The 22,839-nt window shown below is 38.5% G+C and overlaps 1 protein-coding gene across 4 annotated transcripts in view; it reads left to right on the top strand.

Annotated features, from left to right (window-relative positions):
• The window catches only part of GRIN3A (glutamate ionotropic receptor NMDA type subunit 3A), a 170,945-nt gene that overhangs the window by 2,268 nt on the left and 145,838 nt on the right, over positions 1–22,839 (top strand). The window lies entirely within an intron of this gene.

The following is a 22,839-nucleotide window of genomic DNA, read 5'->3' as shown; positions in this document are numbered from 1 at the left end:
GTTGCTGTGTTCAGCTCATTTCTGTCTCAGTGATCTAGGACTAAAGAAAGAAGAATCTAATGCTTTCGTTTCTTATAGGTTAAAAAATTGAACATATTTTTAATAAAAGGAGCTATTTGTGAATTTACTGTTGACAATAATATAAATATTTAAAGAGAGGGCGGGAAAGGCAGCAAACTCCTATTTCAGCAATAGGAGTTTGCTGCCTTTTGTGCATTATTTTTATCAAAATATCAAGCTTCATTAAGCCTTGCACAAAGTATTTATGAAACAAATAGGTAATCGGTGTTGGCCCCATGTTAAAGATTGAGGAACTAAGGAAAGTTTTGGTCAGTGTACTAATAAAAGAGTCCAGACACTGCAGAATTTCTAACTCTACATATCATTTCACTATCCCTTTAGCTGGAAAAAAAAATTTCTAATCTCTTTTCTTCCACTTTTGATATATATACAGAGATAAAAGCTAAAATGAGTAAGGCCAAATACAAGTGAAAAGTTTGATAGAATCTATGCATAAAATATCAAGAGAGTACTAAAGATTTCTTTTTCTAGAAAAATGAATCTTACATTTTTAATCTTAGGAAGACTGGGCACCCGCTACTTTCAGCAGTTGCCCAGAAGATTGCTATTTAATGCTGAACTATAGAGATTTGATCTGCAGAGTGCAGGCTAATTAACTTTTATCTAAGACATTTCCGTCACCTGAATCTGAATGACTGTAGGCAGCAGATGGGAAGGCAGGGAAAACACAGGTGCACAATGCTGCCAATGGCCAAAGTGTTATAAACATGAAATTGCATCCATAGGGTGCATCATTATTAATATATATGCAGAATCAGATTGAACGAAATGCAAGAGTCAGCATCACGTGCTTCTCATCATTGCTTCTTTATTACCTAATACTTCATAAGTTGCCAATAGTGTTCACAGTCTCCAGACTCCTTTCCATTTGTAGATTGTTTGACAGATCTTAAATAGCAAGAATTTCCCCCAAATTAGTGTTCCTTAGTTAGAAAGGAAATTGTGCTCCATGCTGGATTTGTGCATCATCCAGCACATTACAACAAGGGGACTAGGGAAACCATGAAGCAGCGTCTAGAATCAGACAACTTCACAGCTTTAGGACCACTGTGGGAACAGTCTTCCAGGGACAACCCTTACAAGCTGACAATAAAATGAACACTCCGCCAAGCACAGTTTCTTCTGTACTTCAATTCAGAAATGTATTTTAAATCACTGTTGTCACTGTTATTTTCATGGCACACATCTTGAAAGGGGGAGATTATTATATTAACTCAGATCTCGTTTGCCCAACTGACATGTTCTTTCATTTATCTTTGTATTTTAAATTCAAACATATCTAACTTGTCTTACTTTTAGTATATCATTTAAATGTCATTCTATAATGTTCTGTATTAAGAATGTCCAACTCAGTGCCAAGTCACCTAATATGTAATTTTAGGATATGACCATAATCTGCTTTCAGCAAAAATAATAACTGATCTTTCCCTTGCTTCTGCTAAAAAGTAGACCTTTCTCCCATACACTGATATGATTAAAAAAAAAAAAAAAGAACAACTTTCAAAATATAGAAGAATGTCAGAGTCATTTTATACATTAAATAAAATTGACTTAATTGAGCCACTGTTCTCCTTGGATTCTACTGCCCAGTGACCTAATACATTGATTGGGCCAGTGCCTGAATAAAGGATTCTAGAAGAAAGAGGACTTGTCCACACAACCAAGTAAAATAAAATTGTGTCTCTTATTCAGACAAATCAAAATTGCTTGGAGCAGTAGTGACAACAGTGTTTTCTCTCAGTTTCTTCTGGGCTGTTGATTTCCTGCATATGAAACCTTTAATTAATAAATAGTGGTTTTGATAGTATTCTGCCACAGCTCATGAAAGGAGAGAGAGAGCACTGAAATGATCAAAACCCTGAGGAAAGCATTATAGTTTTATTTCACTATTTATTGGAAACAAACACATAAGATGATCAGCTTGTAAGGAACCAACTTTCTTCAAGCAGGGAAATCCATTATCAGTAAGATAATAAACTACCCACTTTTAGAAACCATATGTATTATCACTACATAATAAAAGCTTCATACAACATTACTACATAGGATAGGATTAAAGCACGTTTCCATCTAAAAAATTCTGACTTTGCTACACACTCAAACCTCCACTTGAGGCTAACTCATTTTATTAAAATGATAATTTCTTAGTTCTAAATTGTATTCCCATGACCTTCAAGTAATAATTCTGCAAATGGATCCAGATACATTTAAGTTATAGTAAGTTCCTAAAATTGTTCTTTCTCTTCCATTCCAGACCACCTTTTCTTCTAGGGTTTTGGTATAGTTTCTCCAAGGTTAACTCCTTGAAATTTGCCTGCTCAGTGACAGATACAGATTTCCCCCACTATCTGAAAGTAAAGCATTCCTCTGAAACCTTCTGTAAGCCAAAGTGGCATAAAGTGAAGAGTATTCCCCGCTTTCGATCAGTGCCACTTCACTTTGAGGAAAGACCTACCTTAGCACCTGTTTTCCCCGATGGAAAAAATTCAGAAGGAGATTTTCACTTTTATGAAAGCAAAGTGGCATAATGCGGAGTTTCAGAAAGTTGGGGATGGCGGTAGTGCGCTTTAGCCAAGGTTTTGCTTCCCACCGTCAGTCGCGGTCCGCTGTCGGGAAGCAGGTGATTTCTCCTCCCCTGACATAACGTCAAAAGGTCAGAGTAGCTTCCCGCCCCGCCCCCATGCCTACGTCTTCTTCCTCCGTTCATCTTATCACATAGACATTGTCTCATCTCATCACAAGAGGAAGGTGAGTGCAATACAATAAGATACTTTGAGAGAGAGACCATAGTCACATAATTTTTGTTACAGTATATGGTTATGTTTTATTTTGTTATTGTTAATCTCTTACTGTGCCTAATTTATAAATTAAGCTTTATCGTAGGTAGGTATGTATAGGAAAAAAAACACAGTATTTATAGTATAGGTACTATTACTATGGTTTCAGGCATTCACGGGGGGTCTTGGAATGTATCCCCCACGGATAAGGGGGGGACTACTTTATATATCAGGTGTGTCATTAGGGGATGAGTAAAGGACATTTATTTTTAAAAGATCTGCTCTCAACTATATTGGTTTTCCTTGACTTGCTCCATGCAAAGCACTGCTTTCTGTCCTCCGGGGGAAAAACACTCTTCTGTAATTCATGATGAATGGCTGATAGTAGCAGCTAATTGTTGCTGACTTGAAGATAAATGATTTCAAATTAAATGTCAAGTGATACAAAACTTTTCTTAGAAGTGATCTTTTACAGACTCCTTTTGAGGTACAGAGACTTGGGATTAATTTGGAAGTTTTTATTTTTAATTTGGGGATTTTTGGTTTTTTTTTTTACAATACTTAAATTTTTTTCCAGATAAATAGATCAGAAAAGGTTAGCAGATACATTCACTGGGCAATTAATCTGTCTCACCCGCTTTTCTTGTGCCTGCCACAGTCTAGTCATAGAGGATATTTGGTCTTGACCTTCTTTGACTATTCTGTCTTGGAGTTAATTTATGATTGAATCAACTGAACTAAGTATCTGCATCATCTGAAGACCAGTTTCATTGTTTAATTCCTTAATGTTTTATCTTTTGGTGTTGCAGAATCCACCATGGATTTTGTGCCATTAGACTTTATTTCATGAATACCTCCAGTCAAATGCCAATCATGTTGGTTAAAATGGCACAATATAATGGAAGGTACATTAAATAACAGTGAAAAGATTCTCAGCCTTCCTCTGCCTCTCACTGCCCATGTAATCTTGGGCAAGTGCCTCTGTCTCTGAACATCTATGCTTATCAGTCAAAAGAAGGTACTTACCAATCTGACAGATTTGTATTTGTGAATCAGATAAGAAAACAGAGTACTTTGGGAAAACTTATGGTGTCAGCCAAACAACTGGTAGAGAAGTGTTGGTCTGATAAGAATCATCCAAGTCCTAATTTTCCACTAATTCTCATTAGTAGTTACCAATCAAATTGGCATGTGATTCACAGTGTAACATGTCTTCATCCTCCACCTTACTCTCTATCCCTCATTTTCTTTCTCTTTAGAAAAAAAAAAAAGTAGGTTTAGCTCTCTCACAGAAAAGGGAAAAAAAAAAAAAAAAGAACTAGACTTCTAAGTACATTGTGCACTTGCCCCAAAATAGAAGATGTGCCGCAGGTACTATTTCTATGCCGATGGCAAATTTTCACCTATGACCATCTAACACAGTTTCTAGAGACTTAGGTTTGGCCATCGAAGCCTCAATAAGATGCCCGCGGTTTTTCAGAAATGTTGGTTTCTCACATCGGTTGTAAGTTTTTCCTATAAGTGAACTTAACAATAATAGATTGTTCATGAGAGTATGGCCTCCACCCACTATATCACTAAGCACACTGGCTCATCTGATACTATTTTCACAGCAAGTTTTTCTCGTTGGTTCATTCTGGCACAAGCTCCTTATCTCATCATGGACAGATAAGAGTTTGCAAACCAGGTACTTTGGGTACCAGTGCCCTAGACAACCATGGGGGGGCTCTCATAGCAAGGTATTGTTCATTTTGGTGACATCAGTAAATTCAGAGATGAAAGTCTCGTTGTCTCTTGTCCTGCCAACTCTAGCTGCTGCCACTCACATACACAGAAAAGTAGAGGAAGTGTACAACACCGGAAATGTGATGCTGAATCTATAAAACTAGGCAAGAAGGAAAAAAGAACATCTTGGCGTCTGCCACATTGCTTTTTGAGTGAATGCATGAATAACAAACTAACGGAAATCTTTAAGGCACTCATTTGTCTTTCTCAGATCTTTTCTTTATGGGATAGTGGGAGAAAAGAGCAATGGGGAAAAGGTGAACTAGGAGTAAGCTAGCTCCCTGTCCCCGCTCTCGCCCCATCCCTTCCCTTAAGCCAACCTAACACCTCAGCCAGATTTTCAGTTCTCCTTCCGAACATGTAAGATTCAGTCACTTTCAGGGGACACTGTGATCTCCTGCATTGAGGGAGCAAGCTGATCATACAGACCTGGACTCGTTGTGTCGGTTGGAGTAAATACTCACCCTGAAAGGCTAGTATCTGGCTGGCCAGGGATGGTCTACTGGTAGAGATGAGCCTTTAAGGATTCAAGTGGTAAAGAATTAAGCAGAATGACTTCTTTTTTCAGTCAGGCTGAATTATGCCCCATTGTTTTTCATTTGAGTCATAGATTTAGGAAAAAACTCAATCATATATATTTTTATGGCATTTATACTTTGCAAGTCTTCTTCACAAATGTGCTCACAGAATCCTCCTAACAGTCCTGTGAGGTAGAAAACAATGCATACAACATATAGAGTGCTAGAGGAGCCATGCATTCTAGGAAAAGAGAAGTCACCAAGAAGACAGACTTATAGCTCCTTACAAATTCAGTGTATTTGTTAGCCTACAATCCAAGAACAGACTGGATCCATCACTGCTTTTGAATTAACTCAGAAAAGAGGATAAAAGAGAGAGATATCTACGTCAGGTTTGATTGTTAAAAGCATATTTCATACTAAATAACCAATAATGGGAATTGACTTAAATGAATCATGATATATCTTTACAATGGAGTTCCACATACCCATTCAAAGGAAAATATATTGACACAGAGACAGAAAGAAATTTATATAATTTATATAAAGTATGACCTTGGTCCTGGAAACTATGAAGTCTAGAATTTTATTTATAAAAATTATAATAGAAGTCCATTTTTTCCCTATCCATGCTTTTATTTAAAAAAAGTGTGTATTACCTACATGATTAAAAATATTAAGAGAAAAAAGATAAGTTACCTGTATATTTCCTCACCAATGCTTTTGATACTTCAATATGAAAATATAGATTTTAGGAAAAAATAAGTTGTAGAGTATGCTTAGATTTATCAGAGTCCTTTCATATCTATTTTTCATTTTATCCTCACAATTACTTTGTGAGGTGAGCAAGACAAATAGTATTTATTACCTTTATTTTGCAAATGAGACAATAGGAACATAAATGAAAGAAATACAAAGTTGGAGTTAAGAGAAGAGGCTTTTGAGAAGCAGACTTATGTTTGACTCTTAGCTTTACAACTTTCTAGACATCTTACCTTGCAAATTATGCCTCAATTTCTTGATCATAAAATATGACTATCTCCTAAAGTTGTGATGAGGATGACACCATGTATGCAAAGTTCTAAGCACAGCATCTAGAGCACTGTGTGTTCTTATGATAATGATCATTCTTTTGATATAAAGTGTTGACATGGTAAGATTAATAAAAACTAAAATTATAAGAATAAGAACTCAAATATTCTGGGTCGCTCTCCAGAGTGTTTCTATATGCATTTTTTTTTTTAAGATTTATTTATTCCAGAGGGAGAGCGAGAGAAAGGAAGGGCATGAGTGGGGGGGGGGGCAGAGGGAGAAGGAGAGAATCTCAAGCAGACTCCTGCTGAGCATGGAGCTGGCCCTGGGGTTCCATCTTATGACCCCTGAGATCATGATCTGAGTGGAAACAAAGAGTCTGACACTCAACTGACTGAGCCAACCAGGCACCCCTCTATATGCATTTTCAAGATGCACAGGATATTCAAGCTTAGGAGATCCAGTTCCCTTGGACCAACCTAAGAAAAACAAAGAAAACTGCTGTTTTGAAACCCCACTTAGAGTTCCATTTCACTGAAATGCACCCTCAGCTTAGGTGTATATAAAATTGGGTAGCAAAAAAGTGAACTTTGAGGTCCAGTTTCAACTAGTTGCTCCTTTGTATTGGTTCTGAATGATTGGCTTTTTAGATCAGTTACATCAGAGGTAAAAATAATGTTCTATTTCTATTCGTTGGTGTGAGGAACTCATAATTCTTGCCTTATCTACTACCCTAATTTCTCATAGGAGTCTCCCAGGAATTAAACTTAAGGAACAGTAGAACCATGAGCCAGTTGATAGTTTAGACTTCTTGGGGGAAATGAGGTTGTTAGAGAGGGGAGAGTCTAATTTGACATGGATTGAAGGTTCAGAAGTTTCCCCTGTTTCATACAGACTTTATCTGTACTAATATAACTGACTTGTGGCATATGTTAGCTCAAAAGTTTAGAGACAGTAGCACTATTATATACTGAGGTTTACAGAAAATGGATACCCATAAGGCAGACTGTGTTTTATTGAATGCTGGCTATATCAAAACTGTTTGATACATACAACTTTGAGGGACTTTTTACATGCCTATTGCTGTTTTGATTATAAAAGTAATGCATATATATGCACTACTCCTTAAGGGTGTCCACAGATAACCTTGAGTAACATTTTGATATATTTTATTCTCTCAAGGCCAATGGTTTAAAATTTTTGGAAACCATTTAAAATTTTTAGAAACCATTGGGTATAATTAAAGAAAGCCCTACTGTCAGTCCAACTAGGTATTGACATCAAAGGACAGGAGAGAGAAAAACCTTTTTTTTTTTTTTTGTCCTAAAAACTCAGAATTGACAGGCTTTTTGAAACTTGGCAACTCTGAGCTGATGCTATTTCTATATTAAAAAGTGGTATTTTCCTTTGTATTTGCAATCTAGCTTTATATTTTCAACATTCTGCAAGTGGCTGAGTCTGTATAGTTCCAAACAATGGCTCAGTCTGCATCTTTCAGTACCATTCCTAAGAATGGCTTGGAAATGTGTTGTCACTACTCTCTTCTCAGTTAGGGGTGGTCATTAGCAGAACTTTCAGCATCAAGCACTTTGATGGCTGCAAAACCTACGTACAGACTATTGGTGTTTTTTGTATTGAAAGCCTCAACTCAAAGCCAAGCCAAACAAAAGTTGGGTTAATACTCTCCAGATTAAAAATAATTTTTTTTTTAAATTTCCATAAGCAAAGTGAGATGCTCAGCATGTCTTCATCTAACAGAATCACAACCTGGCAGATTGCAGAATTCTATTTGTTCGGTCCCAACCAGAGGTACTTAAACAGGGATTCCATTAAGTAAAGAATTTGCTTCTGTATATTGTGAATTTAATAGGTTCAGATGGAGAACTGTTCTTGTTTTGATGCTATACAAGGAATTAATTTGAGTCACCTCACATACTGTGTTACACACATAAGGAAATGGTTCAGAGTATATCTGAAAATGAATGATAAACCCATGCCTGAGTTAATCCAGTGTGCCTTCACCTGGTCACAGGCACAGAGAGCCATCTAGTGGTCCCTAAAGTACAGCTTTATGTTCAAGCATCCTAGAAATACAGCCTGACAAGGCAGGAAAAGGATTTCAAACAGCTTTCAGTCCTTGTCCCAGTCTTTTAACTGTGGGAAATTTAGGTTAATCCATCACAGAAAAGACCTTCTTCTGCCTTCCAAGAAGACCCAACAATCTGCTGTTTGGCCACCATATCTATAATTGCAGTTATAAACCTTAAAGATATCTGAAAGTGTATGTCTGGAAGGGAGGGGAAGCAAATGTGAATGACTCTTACTAACTTCAGCAAGGCAGAATGGCTAATTATTGTAGTGTTTACTCTCACTTTGGTTTATAATGCAACTTGAGAAGATGTAGCCATTTTATTGTGTTAAGCGTATCCTTTGCTCCTTTATTTCTAATTATTAAAAATGTATGCTCTTTGTGGATAATTCCAATAATTAAAAAATGCCAAAGAATAAAATAAAAATCACCCATAAACCCAAAACCCAGAGATCTAGACATGTGTATATATTATAAAATTGGGAACCATGCTATTTTATGATTTTTAGCTTGCATATTATAAATATCTTCCCATGTCATATTTTTTTCATTATTTTAATGGGTAGAAAATTTGGCTTTGAATAGATTGTTTCATTCGTTTAACTCCTGTTGTTTGAATCCAGGTATTTCCCACGAAAAAATCAGTAACACGTTAACTAATGGGACTTTACCAGACTCGTCCTCCTTAATATTCTTGTCATTTTTGGTGCTGTTTAGCACCCTCTCCTTGAGTTCTAGGACGCACCATCATGGTTTTCCTTTTTTTGGCTCTTTCATTGCTTTGTTTTGTTTTTTTAAAGATTTTATTTGACAGAGAGAGGTACAGCGAGAGGAGGAACACAAGCAGGGGGAGTGGGAGAGAGAGAAGCAGACTTCCCGCGGAGCAGGGAGCCCGATATGGGGCTCGATCCCAGGACTCCAAGATCATGACCTGAGCCGAAGGCAGACGCTTAACGACTGAGCCACCCAGGCGCCCTGATTCTTTCATTGTTTTTTTTACTGATTGTGCTTCTTGTCTTTGACCCCTTGTGGTAATAATCATAGAGCTGTGCTGTCCAGTATGGTAGCTGCCAGCCCTGTATGAATACTGAAGTTTAATTGAAATGATGTAAAATCTAAAAGTCAGTGTCCCAGGTGCTCTAAGTGCTCAGTGGCCTCATGTGGATAGTGGCTACGGTATTTGACATCACAGGTATACAACATTTTCTGTCTTCACTGAAAGTTCTGTTGGGTATTTCTATTGCTGTCGGAGGGCATGCAGTTGTAAGGAAAAGAGACTCACTGCAAGGAACTCAAAAGTGAGGGGTTTGTGCTGGAAACTATAGGAACCTGACCAGGAGCTGAGTTGGCAGGAGGCACAGACAGCCCGCACTGCTGGAAAGTGCAGGGGCAGCTACTCCCTTCCCTTCCTCTGGGGCCCAGAAGCTCTTCTCTGGGCTCCTCACTTCCCATCTGCTCCATCCTTCTCTCTGGAGCTTCTTCCTCTCCCCTGCCATAACTTCTACATGGATGGGGTTCTGATTTACCATGACAGGACATAGCCGGAACTTGGTAGGACTTTCACCTCTAATCATCTGTGGGTTTTATATCTCTTAGCTCACATTCTGCAGACATCTAATGGGCTCAAACTACATGGATTGCTTCCCCCTCCATCTCCTGTTCTATGTCCTCCGTTAATCCAATCAGCAATGGCCAGATTTCAGTGTTCAATAGAAGCCTTAGAATACAGCAGTAAATAACATAGCAAAACTCCCGCTCTCAAAGAATTTATATTCCAGTGGGGGAGATAGACAATAAGATATGCAAACATAAATATAATCGTTTTAAGTAGAGGCTAGTGCAATGGAGAAAAATAAAGCAGGGTCAAGGATTAGAGAATGACCGTGGTTAGTCACGAAGGCCTGTCTGAAGAGGTGACACCTAAGCAGAGAATGAAGTAAGAAGTGAATCATGCAAATTTCTAAGGGAAGAGCATTACAAGCAGAGAAAACAAAGTACAAAACCCCTGAGGTAGGAATGAGTATAGTAATAAATATTTGTTGAATAAATGAATAAATGGACTATCCCGAGGTAGTAGCCATTATAACATTTGTCAGTGGGCACATTTTCAAAAGAAGGTATAAAGAGTGAGGAAATAACCAGATCTAGCATACTCCGACACAGGGGTATTTCCCAAGGTGTAGACTGCTGAATTTGTTTCCTTGCCTATGGCAATACCAGGAATTTCTAACTGGAATTCCCAGTCATATCTCTCATTCTCACCTTAAATTCAAAATATTTAAAGATACCCTAAGGTGGTGTCCCCTCTCACCTCTAACAAGAATTCACAGGCTGTCTTGGACCTCTCTCTTTTCTTCGCATCTGATTCTGTTGCCTTCCTTAGTATATTTCCTTCTTCATCCTTCTTTTCATAAGACATTAGCTCCTCCCAGCAATACTCTTGAATAGCCTCTGTAGCTTTCCTTTCTTTCCTCCAAACCATTCTGCACCCTCTGTAGCTTTCCTTTCTTTCCTCCAAACCATTCTGCACCCTGCTGCTAGATAAATCTTCGGAAAGCAAAGCAACTTTCATTCATTTATTCATTCTTCATTTTTTATTCAACAAACACTTAGCAGGTATAATGCACTGAGCTTAAAGCCGCCTCCCTGCCCAAAAGCCATTTTACTGTGGCAGTATTATCATTCGTCTTCCACGCCCCAACACTCCTGAGGGACGAAACACATCTTAAATAACATTCACTACAAGAGTAATTCCCAGAATTGGAGCAGGGTACACCATGCTTAAGAGAATGTATCAGATTCTCCAAGTTTTGTGAGTATAGTTCAAAAAAGCCTTCCATCCCCCACTCTCAAGATTCTGACATGCCTCCCCTGAAGCTAGAGAAACACAGTTTAATAATTAGCAAACTTACAGAACCTGGTTCTCAAGACCTTTCACAAATATGTGCAAATAACTCTTTCTAATTCATGACATTCTTCTGACATACAGGTGTCCAGAAAGCATAAGATCTCTAGGGATAGAAATGTGTGTGTGTGATTTAAAAAAAAAAAATCAGTAAATGTAAGTTATTATATTAGAAAGCATTTCTCTATCATATATCTGTATAAAAAGGCAGATATACACCCAAGTTGTCATGATTTGCCGATGAATTATGCTCCTATTCAGAATTGATTTTTCCATTGAAACAATGTTATCTGTGGCTGTTAGGACCTCAGGCCAGGCCACAAAATCCTGTTTGGCCCATGATATGACAGAATTCTGGTATTAGTTCTGCAGACACTAAACACTATCTGTTACAGGCTCTTTCTGTTTGAGACCAAGGGGATATAGAGTGAGGAGGAAAACCAGAAGACCTGGCTTTTGATTATAATTCCAGAGTCATCTGTACAATCTTGGAAAACCTCTCTGAGTCTCACTTTTTTCTATTACAAATTAGAAATATTCACTCATTAAGCAGGTATTGGTGGAGTACTTCATGTGCTACTTTAAAGAATCGATATGGGTTTCTAAAGAATCGATATGGGTTTTATGTATATTACATAAAAACACTTTGTAAATTCAGATTTAAAAAATGGATGAGGGAGCGGCCTGGGTGGCTCAGTGGGTTAAGCATCCACTCTTGATTTCGGCTCAGGTCATGAGATCAAGCCCTGCCTTGGGCTCCCTGCTCAGTGAGGAGTCCGCTTGAGAGTCTCTCTCTAAAATAAATAAATAAATCTAAAAAAAAAAAAGAAAAAAAAAAAACAACAGATGAGAAGCATTCTTATTGAAACATCTTTTTTGTCAGGTAAACACTTCTCGTTCCACTTTTGGAAAGCCAGGACTTACCCTCCCCAGTACTGATTTGGCGGTGGGAACAGCCCACCCTTGTCCTGTCCTCCTGCACTGAACCAGGGTGGTCAGACCGCAACTCCAAAACGGGCAGCAGCCGCTGGGAAAGGAGGAAAGGAGAGCAGGGCCGTTTCACATTTACAGAGACGTGAAAAGTGCCTCTCCTGAACCCCCCTAGAGTCACGTACTCCATCCTAGGCCTGAGGAGGAGAAGAAGGGGCTTTGAGGAGCTGACAGGATAAGGAAGCTACAGCCAGGATGCAGGTTAGAATGAGAGACACTTTGGGAATCAAATATGAAAGCTCAGATTGCCCACTTACATCCATAAAAAAAAAAAAACCCGTTAGTTCAGAGTTAAGATTTCTTCAGTTTCTAAATAATATTTCATAATGGACTGGGATCCTGGAAAATAATCAAATCTCATTCTAACCTTCATTCCAAGTCTGCCTTTAATTAACACTTGCTGGGCAGGAGCTGCTTAGAAATCTTTCAGTTTCCATCTTTCAAAATTACTTCAGGATTCACCCCTGCTCCCGGGCCAGGAGAACCCTGACGATCCCCTTTGTACAAGGAAAGATCAGGAATAAACCAGCAGGCTTCACCTTGGCCACACCATCCATGCCTCCAGTACTTGATTGTCCTCTTAGCTGACTTCTCTGCCTTCATTCGTAGCTCGTCCCTTCCAGTTTCCAAGCTGCTGTCAGAAAGAGAAGTGTTCACTGGCCGCCTTAACCCTGAACCCTTAACTCCTTCCCGAAAACAACAGCGGCATTATTGCCCAGTTCAGGCCTACGTGTACTGCCTTCATAACTCTTGCCATATCTCGGCATCACCTATTGCTACCAATTTTTTTTTTTTAAAGATTTTTATTTATTTATTTGACAGAGAGAGAGATAGCGAGAGCGGGAACACAAGCAGGAGGTGTGGGAGAGGGAGAAGCAGGCTTCCTGCCGAGCAAGGAACCCGATGTGGGACTCGATCCCAGGACCCTGGGATCATGACCTGAGCCGAAGGCAGACGCTTAACGACTGAGCCACCCAGGCGCCTGCTACCAATTTTTTAAATTACTGTTTTACTTAAATAAATTTATTTTTTAAAATCTTTTTATGGTGACGTCAGTGAAGAACCAGTCCCCCTTGCCATAAGTAGAAAAAGGTACACCATGACATAAGTACCCCATGAAATCATTCTAGCTTGGTAGCCTTGCTGGAGCCCTTCTTTTAAACGGGGACATTTCCAGGTGTGAGGGAAGTGTTAAAGGCATACTGACACCGAATGGAGGCTTTCTCCTAGATGTAGCAGAAGGATTAAACACTAATTGAAAAGCGATTAACTTTCACACGGTGTGATTCAGTGTTACTTAATGTCAAGTCCCTGATCAACCTAAAATTCTCTCGTGAACCACCTCCCCTCTGCCAGCCTCTCACCCGTAGGCTGAATTCTAAGCAGCCTGGTGTGGCAGTCAGGACCCTTCGTTATCTGAGCCTTGCTTAACTCTTCTCATTTCTTCTTTATACTAACCCTCGGCCTTTGCACTCTGCTCAGCAATGCCGAAATGCACAATGCTGTTCCAAGCCTTGGCATGTGCTGTTCTCACTGCTTGGAATGCTCTTTCCCCTCGTGTCTGCCTGAAACTCCTGTTTCACCTTCAGACCTTTGCTCAAATGTCAGTTCACCGCCCATCCTCTCCCAGCCACAGTTGGCCACTTCCACTTCTGTATGACATTTCTACTTTGTACATTCTTCTTTACTAGATCTTCTTTATTCTTCTTTACTAGAGCTATCGGACGGGAGTGTTAATTATTTATTTACGCGTGTCTCTCTCTCCTCCACTAAATTAAACCCTAAGCTTCTAGCACGGTGCATGGCTCATAATAGATGCCCAGTGACTATTGTTTCAACTGAATGAATGGTCCGTTTCCATCCCTTCCAGTGTAACAGAACTGAGCATAAAACCTATGGAAAACCCACTGACTGCTCAGGTGGGGTCATGTGAACCTAAGAAAGTGTAGCACCTTGTGAAAAAGGATCCTCATTCACTGTGGTGGATAGAGTTCATGACCACCCAGAATTTACTGTTATGTAGAACAAAGCTGGTAGAGTCAGGCCTTGAGGAAATTGATTTTGTAAGAAGTAGAAAACCTGTTTCTACTCCCCTCTTAAGATTTTTTTTATACATCCTTCATTGTCCACAGATCGGTTTTCAATTTCCTGGAGACCACAAGTGACAGAAAAGTGACATTGCTCGCAGGTCTTTAAGCCACTGCTTTCCCGAATTTTAATCCCCTCCGCCTTCAGCCAATTTCGCTATATTGTATAGCCAAAGATTCTCGACATGTAAATTAAAGAAAGTCAGAGTGGATGAAAAGTAAAGTTACTGGAATAATCACCAGTTAAGAAGAGAAAAAGCCTGGAATTGTATTTTATCCTGTCATCCCTTGTCAAACAAAATAATCAGAAAATCAGACAAGAGTTCAGATCCAGCCAAGACTAACCAGTTCTATTCCTGGCTCCTTTTCTTCCATTACATATAATTCCTTAGGCTTTCAGACCTCTGGAGCGGTGGCCGTCTGTGTATTAGCAACACACAGATAACATTTCAAAATTTGATTTCCGAACTTACCAAATCAGAACCCCTGGGACCGGAGCACAGAAATCTGCCTAAAAACAAACAACCTCACAGGTGATTGTGTCCACAGGTGATCCGGAGTATCATATTTTGGGGTCACGTTATCCTAAGAGTCTCCCCTAATGTGATTTTCAAACTGTGACCAGGCACCACCTGAAAAAAAAAAGCCTAAGGTAATGTTTAAAGTGCAGATCCTCTCGACCTCACTGAGTTCCACTAAATTATATGCTATGGCCTCATATATGCTTTTTTTTTTTTTAAAGAAACTCCCCCAGGTGATTCATATATGCACAGTACAGTTTGAGATCAATGACCTGGGGCAGAGGTTTCAAACTCAGATGCCTTATAGGGGCCAGGAAGTTAATGGAAATGTGAAAAACAGTCCCAGATAATACGGTAGGGAGTAGTAAAAACTATAGGCAACTGAAGAGTGCCTAACCTTTCTAAAGGAGGCAGCCAGCCACCACTCAGCTGCAACCAGCTTTTCACCCATGGGGATGTTGCCAGATACTGTGAATGTTCAAAGGAAGCCAGGCTGGGGATTCTTTTTTAATGTAAACATTTCCCTAAATGTTGACTACGAACTCACTTTTTTTTTTTTTTTTGGCTTTATTGAGGTGTAATTGACAAATAAAACTGTAAGGTATTGAAAGCATACAACATGATGATTTGATACACACACACACTGTAAAAGGATTCCTTCCATCAAATTAATTAAGTAACTTACATTTTAAAATGCAATCTGCAGCCTCGCCGGGGCCAGAGGGTCACCAATTTGACACGTCTAGACTGGGAAGTGTCAAGGCATTTATCATAGACAAGTATTAACCAGAAATGCCTCAGCGACTGGCTAAGCAATAGGAGGTGACATGGGCCTGTCACCGTAAGTACCGTAGCTTTAAGGTGCAGCGAGAAAGAACTAAAATAAGTACCTATTGTAAAGGACAGGTGGCCACCCTCATTTGAAAGCAAGAGAACAAGAGGGAAAAAAAGGCACTAGAAGATAATGAATGTAATCAATTCCAGGTGTGCTCATAAATGGACTCTTAGAAATCTTACTCATAAAATAGAGATAATGAGATAATGATAACTCCTCGTGGTGTCTGAGGTATTGATTAAGTATACTATATCAAGTGGGTTAGCAACATCACCTGACATACAGTAGGTATTCAAAAAAAAAAAATGCTGCTACTCTTATTTCACCTTTCCTTAAGCCTCTCTTCCCTCACATTAAAATTCAACAGGCACTGAAGAAAAGTAAGCTCATGGCAAAAAGCTGACAAATTCCCTTGATATTCTTGTTTTTGTTTTCAAGAAAGCTGATAATACTTCTATGATGAGATCATTATCAAGGTAGTGATGACAAAGTGATTTTGAGTCCCTCATAAGAATGTCATTTCAGAATACAGAAATGTCCTTGAATCTCATCATTGGGTTTCTTTCCTCTATCATGAGTTCAGTGATTCTAAATCCTGTACAAAGGAAGTTGCTAAACAAGTGGTCTGAAGAATTCTGGATAATTTTGGAAAAGTTGATAATACTCTGGTCTAGGAAGGTTACCTTCACTTTATAGCACTCTGTTATTCATTGACGTTAAAAAAAAATAACAATTTTTTAAATACTTTTATATAAAAACAATCTAATGGTGATGTTAAAAAATGTATTTACAGTTTTAAAGACTAATCATTTCAGGGTACCGCTGTGGCTCAATTGGTTAAGGATCTGATTCTTGATTTCAGCTCTGGTCATGATCTCAGGGTTGTGAGATAGAGCCCCACATGGGGTTCCATGCTCAGCGGGAGTCTGCTTCTCTCCCTCTCCTTCTGCCCCTCTGCTCCCCCCCAAATAAATAAATCTTTTTTTTAAAAAAAAGAACTCACAATTTCATCACCTTCACATCTATTTCCTTCCAATTTTTATCCTCTTATGTACATTTTTATCTCTGTGAGGTCAATGTTTTCTGTTTTACTTGCCATTATAACCCAAGTACCTATTAAAGTCCTTTGCACATTATAGTCACTTAAATACCTATTTAAGGAATGAATGAATGCACTTCTGAAATGATAAATGTACAGTCAGTTTTGAATTCTGCTTTGCTGTCTCTCCCATTAGGTCATGAACCTTATGTCTCCACAAACTTCAAACAAATCCTATTGCTCTACTTGTTTTCTTCTAATTATAAAATCAGAGGGGCGCCTGGGTGGCTCAGTTGGTTAAGCGACTGCCTTCGGCTCGGGTCATGATCCTGGAGTCCCGGGATCGAGTCCTGCATCGGGCTCCCTGCTCAGCAGGGAGTCTGCTTCTCCCTCTGACCCTCCCCCCTCTCATGCTCTATCTCATTCTCTCTCTCAAATAAATAAATTAAAAAAAAAATCTAATTATAAAATCAGGAAAATATGAAAGCCTGGAAAAACTCTCTTAATCCTGCTGTCCAGAAATGCTCACTGTTAATTTGCTGAGGTATTTCTCCCAGTGTTTGTTACATAAAACTTTTTCTTTAAACATGGAGAGTTTCTATTCAGAGTCTTTCATTTGATGTGGTATTGCTAGTGTTTCCCCATGTCATGGGAAACACACTGTCATGATTATTTTATTAACTGCATATTATCCTAAGCTTTGGGATATGCCTAGAATGTTGACATTTAAGTTTTTTACAATTTTTTTCATAAAATTTTCCACAATAAAGATCTTTGTTCATAGACTCTTTGTCTACTTTATGGATTATTTCCTTAGCATCAATTCCTGGAAGAGGAAAATAAATGCTGTGTAGTTGGGGCATATGGATGGCATATTTTCTACACCATTATATGTTTCGGCATGTCTTTCTCATTTTTCTTACAAATAAAAGACAGATTAACAAGGCATAAAATTCCCAAATAAATTCACTTCATTGTCTTTGAGCATTTAATGTAGCAGAAATGAGAAACCCATGATATTTATAATTATCCTTTGGAAGGTTACTCTTTTCCTTTTCTTTCTTCCTAAGCGCTTGACGGTTTTTTTTAATTAAAACACGTTGCCAGATAAGTCTAAGTACTATTCATCCCTATTGATTATGCCAAGGATGAGCTAAATCCATCAAATTGAGGTTTTTGTTTGTTTTAAGAAAAAATTTTTCTTCAGAGATGTCTTCAATTAGTCCTTCTGGTCCTATGGTTATGGTTTCTTTCTTAGATACACCATAATTCTTAGGTTTGTTCCCCATATTTAGGTGACCAAATAGTTTATATCCAAACCAGGGCAATTTTGAAAGCGAAAGGGGTTAATAATTACACAGGACAATACACATGAAACAGGAACTGTGTGAGCACAAACTAAGACACATAACTTCCCTGCCATTGTTTTTCATTATTTACAGTTCTTGATCCTTTTGTTATGTATCCTGAAAGATTTTCTGTATTGTGTCTTCCATATCACTAATTCAATCCTTTGCAATATCTATTATACCTTTTATGCTTCCAGAGCATATTTGAAATCTATTATTGGATTTTTAGTTTCCCTGTTTCTTTCCATATAACACTGTTCTTTTCATTCCATCCTATTATTCATCTCAACATGTTCTCTTGTGAATTACTTACATTTCATAAAAGTCATGTTACCCTGCTATTGATTAAATATCAGGGGTTTTGTGAGTTTTGTTTTTCTATTTTTTCTTTGGCTTCTAAAATCATTTTCCTTTTCTTTGCCTGTTCTTCAGCATTTGCATAGGGCCCATGTTGTTTTGTCTTTTTCTTGGGTGAGGGAGGTTTTTATTATGGAACAATGAGAAACCTATACCTTGTTTGCCAACAGACTAGCTGCTTAGATTGCTAATTGCCTTACTTTGAATTCACTTATGTTCTGGCTAAATCTCCGTCTAATAAAAACAGGTGGACACAAAGTTGCTGTGTATAACACCTAAGCCAAATTTCAGTCTTAGCAGCCATCAAGCATGTGATGTGACTGCTGAACCAAGCTGGAATCTACTTCTCCCCTGCTGAGTTGCTTTTTGATGATATGAACCAGTGGCTCTCAATCAATTCCTCAACCTAGGGAATTCACACTTTCAAAATTCACACTTAGGCTCCATCCTAGATCTCCTGGCTCAAAACCTTAAGAAACATAGGCTTGTGAATATAAAAAAAATTCCCAGTTGTTTCCAGGTGCCACTTGGTTGGGAATCACTTATCTGAACCAATGAAATACATGAAAAGAACACCACACACACACACACACACACACACACACACACACACACACACTGCTCTTGGTTTGCATGTCTATTAGGGTGATTTCTGACTCTGCTACCTTCTCTGGTGCTTTTCTTATGGGAATTAAACCTCTCCCATACACACTTCCCTTGGAGATGCATTCTATCTAGATTCAGGAATAAAAAAATACTAAGCAGAGGAAGAAAATGATTGAATGTCATTCTGACTAACTCAAAAAGCAGGACCCATACAGTAGAGGGGCCATGTGACTCTTTAATTGAACTAAGTGGCAGAAGGAAAGATATTATAGTCAGTATAGGAATTAAGAGCTAGAGGACCCAGATTACCTGCTTGAATCCCATCCTACTACTTACAGTAGCTAAATGCAACTAGACAAGCCACTTACCCTCTCTAAGTTTTAGTTTCCTCATCTATGAGACAGGGATAATAGAATCTATTCCACTGGATTTTAAAAAGATTAAATGAAATAACCTATAGAAAGTGTTATGAAAGGCCTAGTACATATGAAATATTCAAGAAATATTAGTTACTATTCTTTTCAGATACAATATTAATTTCATATTTTTTCTCGTTCTGCCAGCTTGCAGTTTGTGCAACATCCTTGATTGTTAATAGAAGTTTCTAGAGTTGTGAGTTTCTGTATTTTTATGTCTCATTTGATATTTTAGTGGGAAGTTGAGGAATGCTGCATCAGATCAGTTTGTGCATTTTATTGGAATTTTATGAATAAGTTCTAGAATGGTTACTCATCACTGTGGTTTTAGCTTAAATAGAGAATCAATCATTTCATTTCTGTCCATGCCTTCACGCCATTTCCTGCTGGCTGCCTTGTCTACCTCATTTCTTCCTCCACCTAGTTCTGTGACTTAGAGCAGTAACCTGGTCTGAAACATGCCAATACTGGATAAGCTAGTGACATTCAGGACGAACGTTGTTCTGTGTGGTTCAAAAGGACCCCATGGGTGCTAGTCACTAGGAGGAAGTTTAGCTCAAAACCAAGATCTTTCAAAGCTGTCCAAGTGATTAAATAAACTGTCATAGATATTGAGTGTATCAGTGAGGGCCACTCAGGACATAGAAGCCACACCAATTATTTAAAGAGTAAAATCTTAATATAATGGTACAAAGTTGTTAGTCAGGTAGCTGGAAGGATAAGAAGAAAACTCCCTGGTATGAAGATAGCAAATCCTGGAAGCAGTTACCTTCCCCAAGCTGAGGAAACAATAGGAAGAGGCTGCAAATATTAACACTTAGAAGCTTAGAGGAAGAGCTCGTGAAGCTGAATCTCAGGTATTTGAGAAAAGTAGTGCTGTTCAGCTGCTGATGGTGGCTTTGAGCGCTGAGGAGGGATCCTAAGGGGCTCAGATCCAGACCCTAAACGGGCTGCTTGGTGTTGGTATCTTTGAGGTGTAGGATAAAGTGGTTCTGCAGGTGTTACAAAGGCTGCTTAGATTTAATGCTGCCCTGGGAAGGAACCGCTGAAGGGATGCAAACGCATTGCTGAGGTGATGCTTAAAGGAACCGGAAGCAGACATAAAACCCACTGGAAGTGAAGAGAGGACAGGAAGAAGCAAGTCCCTGCTCTTCCTCCAGCCTTGCAGTCTCCGTCTAGTTGCCTTTATTGGCAGAGCTTACCAGGATCCTCCTGGCAAAGCAGAAATGTGATGTGTCCTAGAGTACTAGCTGGCACTAGAGTACTAGCTCTTGCATCCCAAAGCAGAGAAGGGAAAAGTGGGTTTAGAGCCAAGAGGCAATAGCCACATCCACACAGTGAGTCACTTAAAGTATCAAAGAAATGGTAGTGTTGATTGCTAGCATTCACTGCACCATTACCATGTGCTAGGCATCATGCATTTTCATATTTCTTACTAAATCTTCTCAGGTTAATATTTTTTACCCACATATTATTGGTGAAAAGATTAGGAGTTACTTGGTTAAGGGCACTTATTTAAGGACCTCACTTGCTCAAGGTCACTCAACTACAAAAAGGTGTAGCTAGGAGTCAGGTTCACTCTTTTGTAGCTCCAAAGTCTCTACGCAGCTCTGCCTTCTATCGTGTACGGCATTGATGCTATGATTTCTTCTAACTCTGAGATGTGTTTGTGAGTAATTAATGTCTCTTTGCTCAACATTGTTGATTTTGTTTTATTCTCAATAAAATTATTATTTCACAACATTTAACTTATTATGTTAGGCATGTGTGCCTAACTGCTGAGAGCTGTGGAGACTGGGCAATTTTCCAATTCATCTGAACTAAACAGATAGTTGAATCAGACAATACGAAGTTTAGGAAAATATATTGATGTGAATTATTTGCTTTGGCCATGTACTTTGTCTTTCAGATTGCCTGGAACAATGCCTGGTTGCCAATTGACTTTATGCCTTGTAATGTCACTGTAATTGTTTGGCAAAATTCCCCCCTTGGGTACCTCATCATCAGAGGTTGACTGTCCTCAGTAGCGTCTCTATTAGAAAAGCATCTTGGATAAACTGATTATACATTTTTGCCATAAATAGAAATCTCTAGGTTATAATATAGATCTATGGAACAGGGTAGAAATCGGGAAGAATTAACCTATTAAAGATCTCTAACTAGTAGAGATCCCTCTTTAGATAATAAATTACTGCTCTTGAGAATAGACATAGGACATCAGTCACCTTCAAACATTAATATAGCCACTAATGTCTGCAAAAAATTACTAATATCTGCACACACTTTGGCATTCTCCGTGTAACAATAAGTGAATGTTTATCTTAATTCGTATTTCTGTTTGGGACTCAGAGAAATAAGAATTCTCTGATAGAGAATTTGGTTGGAATACAAAACCACTATTATCTGTTATTCAAGATTTTTTGATAGTTGAGGTTTAGATCCTTAAATATGTTAGCTCCCTAGTTTCTACTCACCCACCCCTACTCTGCCCAGACTCCCAGTTATCATTTACCTATAAATACTTCTCCAGTTTTTAAAGACTGGATGATACTGCCAATACTTCAAATCTCTTGATAGCTCTTCTGGCCTCCCAAATTACTGGGATTCACTCAGAATTCTTAAAACAAAGGATTTCCATGAAAAACAATTCAGAGGAATAAGAGTAAAAAAGATTGTATATTGAATAAGTTTAAGTTGGGGATATCCAAATAACACTTTTTGCAAGGCCCTTTCTTTACACCATCATATTGATAGAGTATGGAAATACCATTCCTTTATTTTCTAACAGACTCTATCATAACTGAAAGAGGAGTAAGTCCAGTGTGAATTTAGGGTAGAGTGTCTCATTCCCTTTAGGTCTTGGGTACAGGGCATGGGACTTTTTTGGTATGTGTATAATAAAACAAACACTCTCATTTGATGAGGATTTTACAATTTACAAAGTAATTTCCATTCACATAAGCTACGTACACATAACAACCTCCAACACTCTAGAAGGAAGGTGTTACTTCCCCAAAATACAAATGAAGTTATAAACTGAGCCTCATGTAGACTGTTTTACCAAGCAAGTATTAAAATGAAATTTGTTGATTTTAAGTCCAGTGCTCTGTCCTCTAAATCACTGTGGATTCAGAGGTTCTGCTTCTGAGAGCTTAGTAGCGAATGTATGAGCTGTTGTGGCACCAACTTCAAAATCCAAAGGTCCTGACTCCTCTCTTGAGACTTTAATCACCAGGCTCTGCTGCCTCAACAAAAACAGGAATATTCCACCAAAGGTCCCATAAGCAGAAAGTTGTACTCTATTTCAATAAATGATATATTCTTCAAAACTGTCTGTAGATTACCGCTTTGGCATCTTAAAACATTATTTATTATCATCTGAAGCTGCTGAAATGGATAAATAATCTTATTTCTTTCTGGAAAAGATTGTTTGAATTTTCTGAGACCTATTT

The sequence above is a fragment of the Mirounga angustirostris genome, unplaced genomic scaffold (genome assembly GCF_029215605.1).
Source record: "Mirounga angustirostris isolate CCGP_5_RB_7025 unplaced genomic scaffold, mMirAng1.0.hap1 SCAF_15, whole genome shotgun sequence".
NCBI classification, from domain to species: domain Eukaryota; kingdom Metazoa; phylum Chordata; class Mammalia; order Carnivora; family Phocidae; genus Mirounga; species Mirounga angustirostris.
Note: the sequence above shows the minus strand (reverse complement) of the source record. Positions and strands in the feature narration are given on the sequence as shown.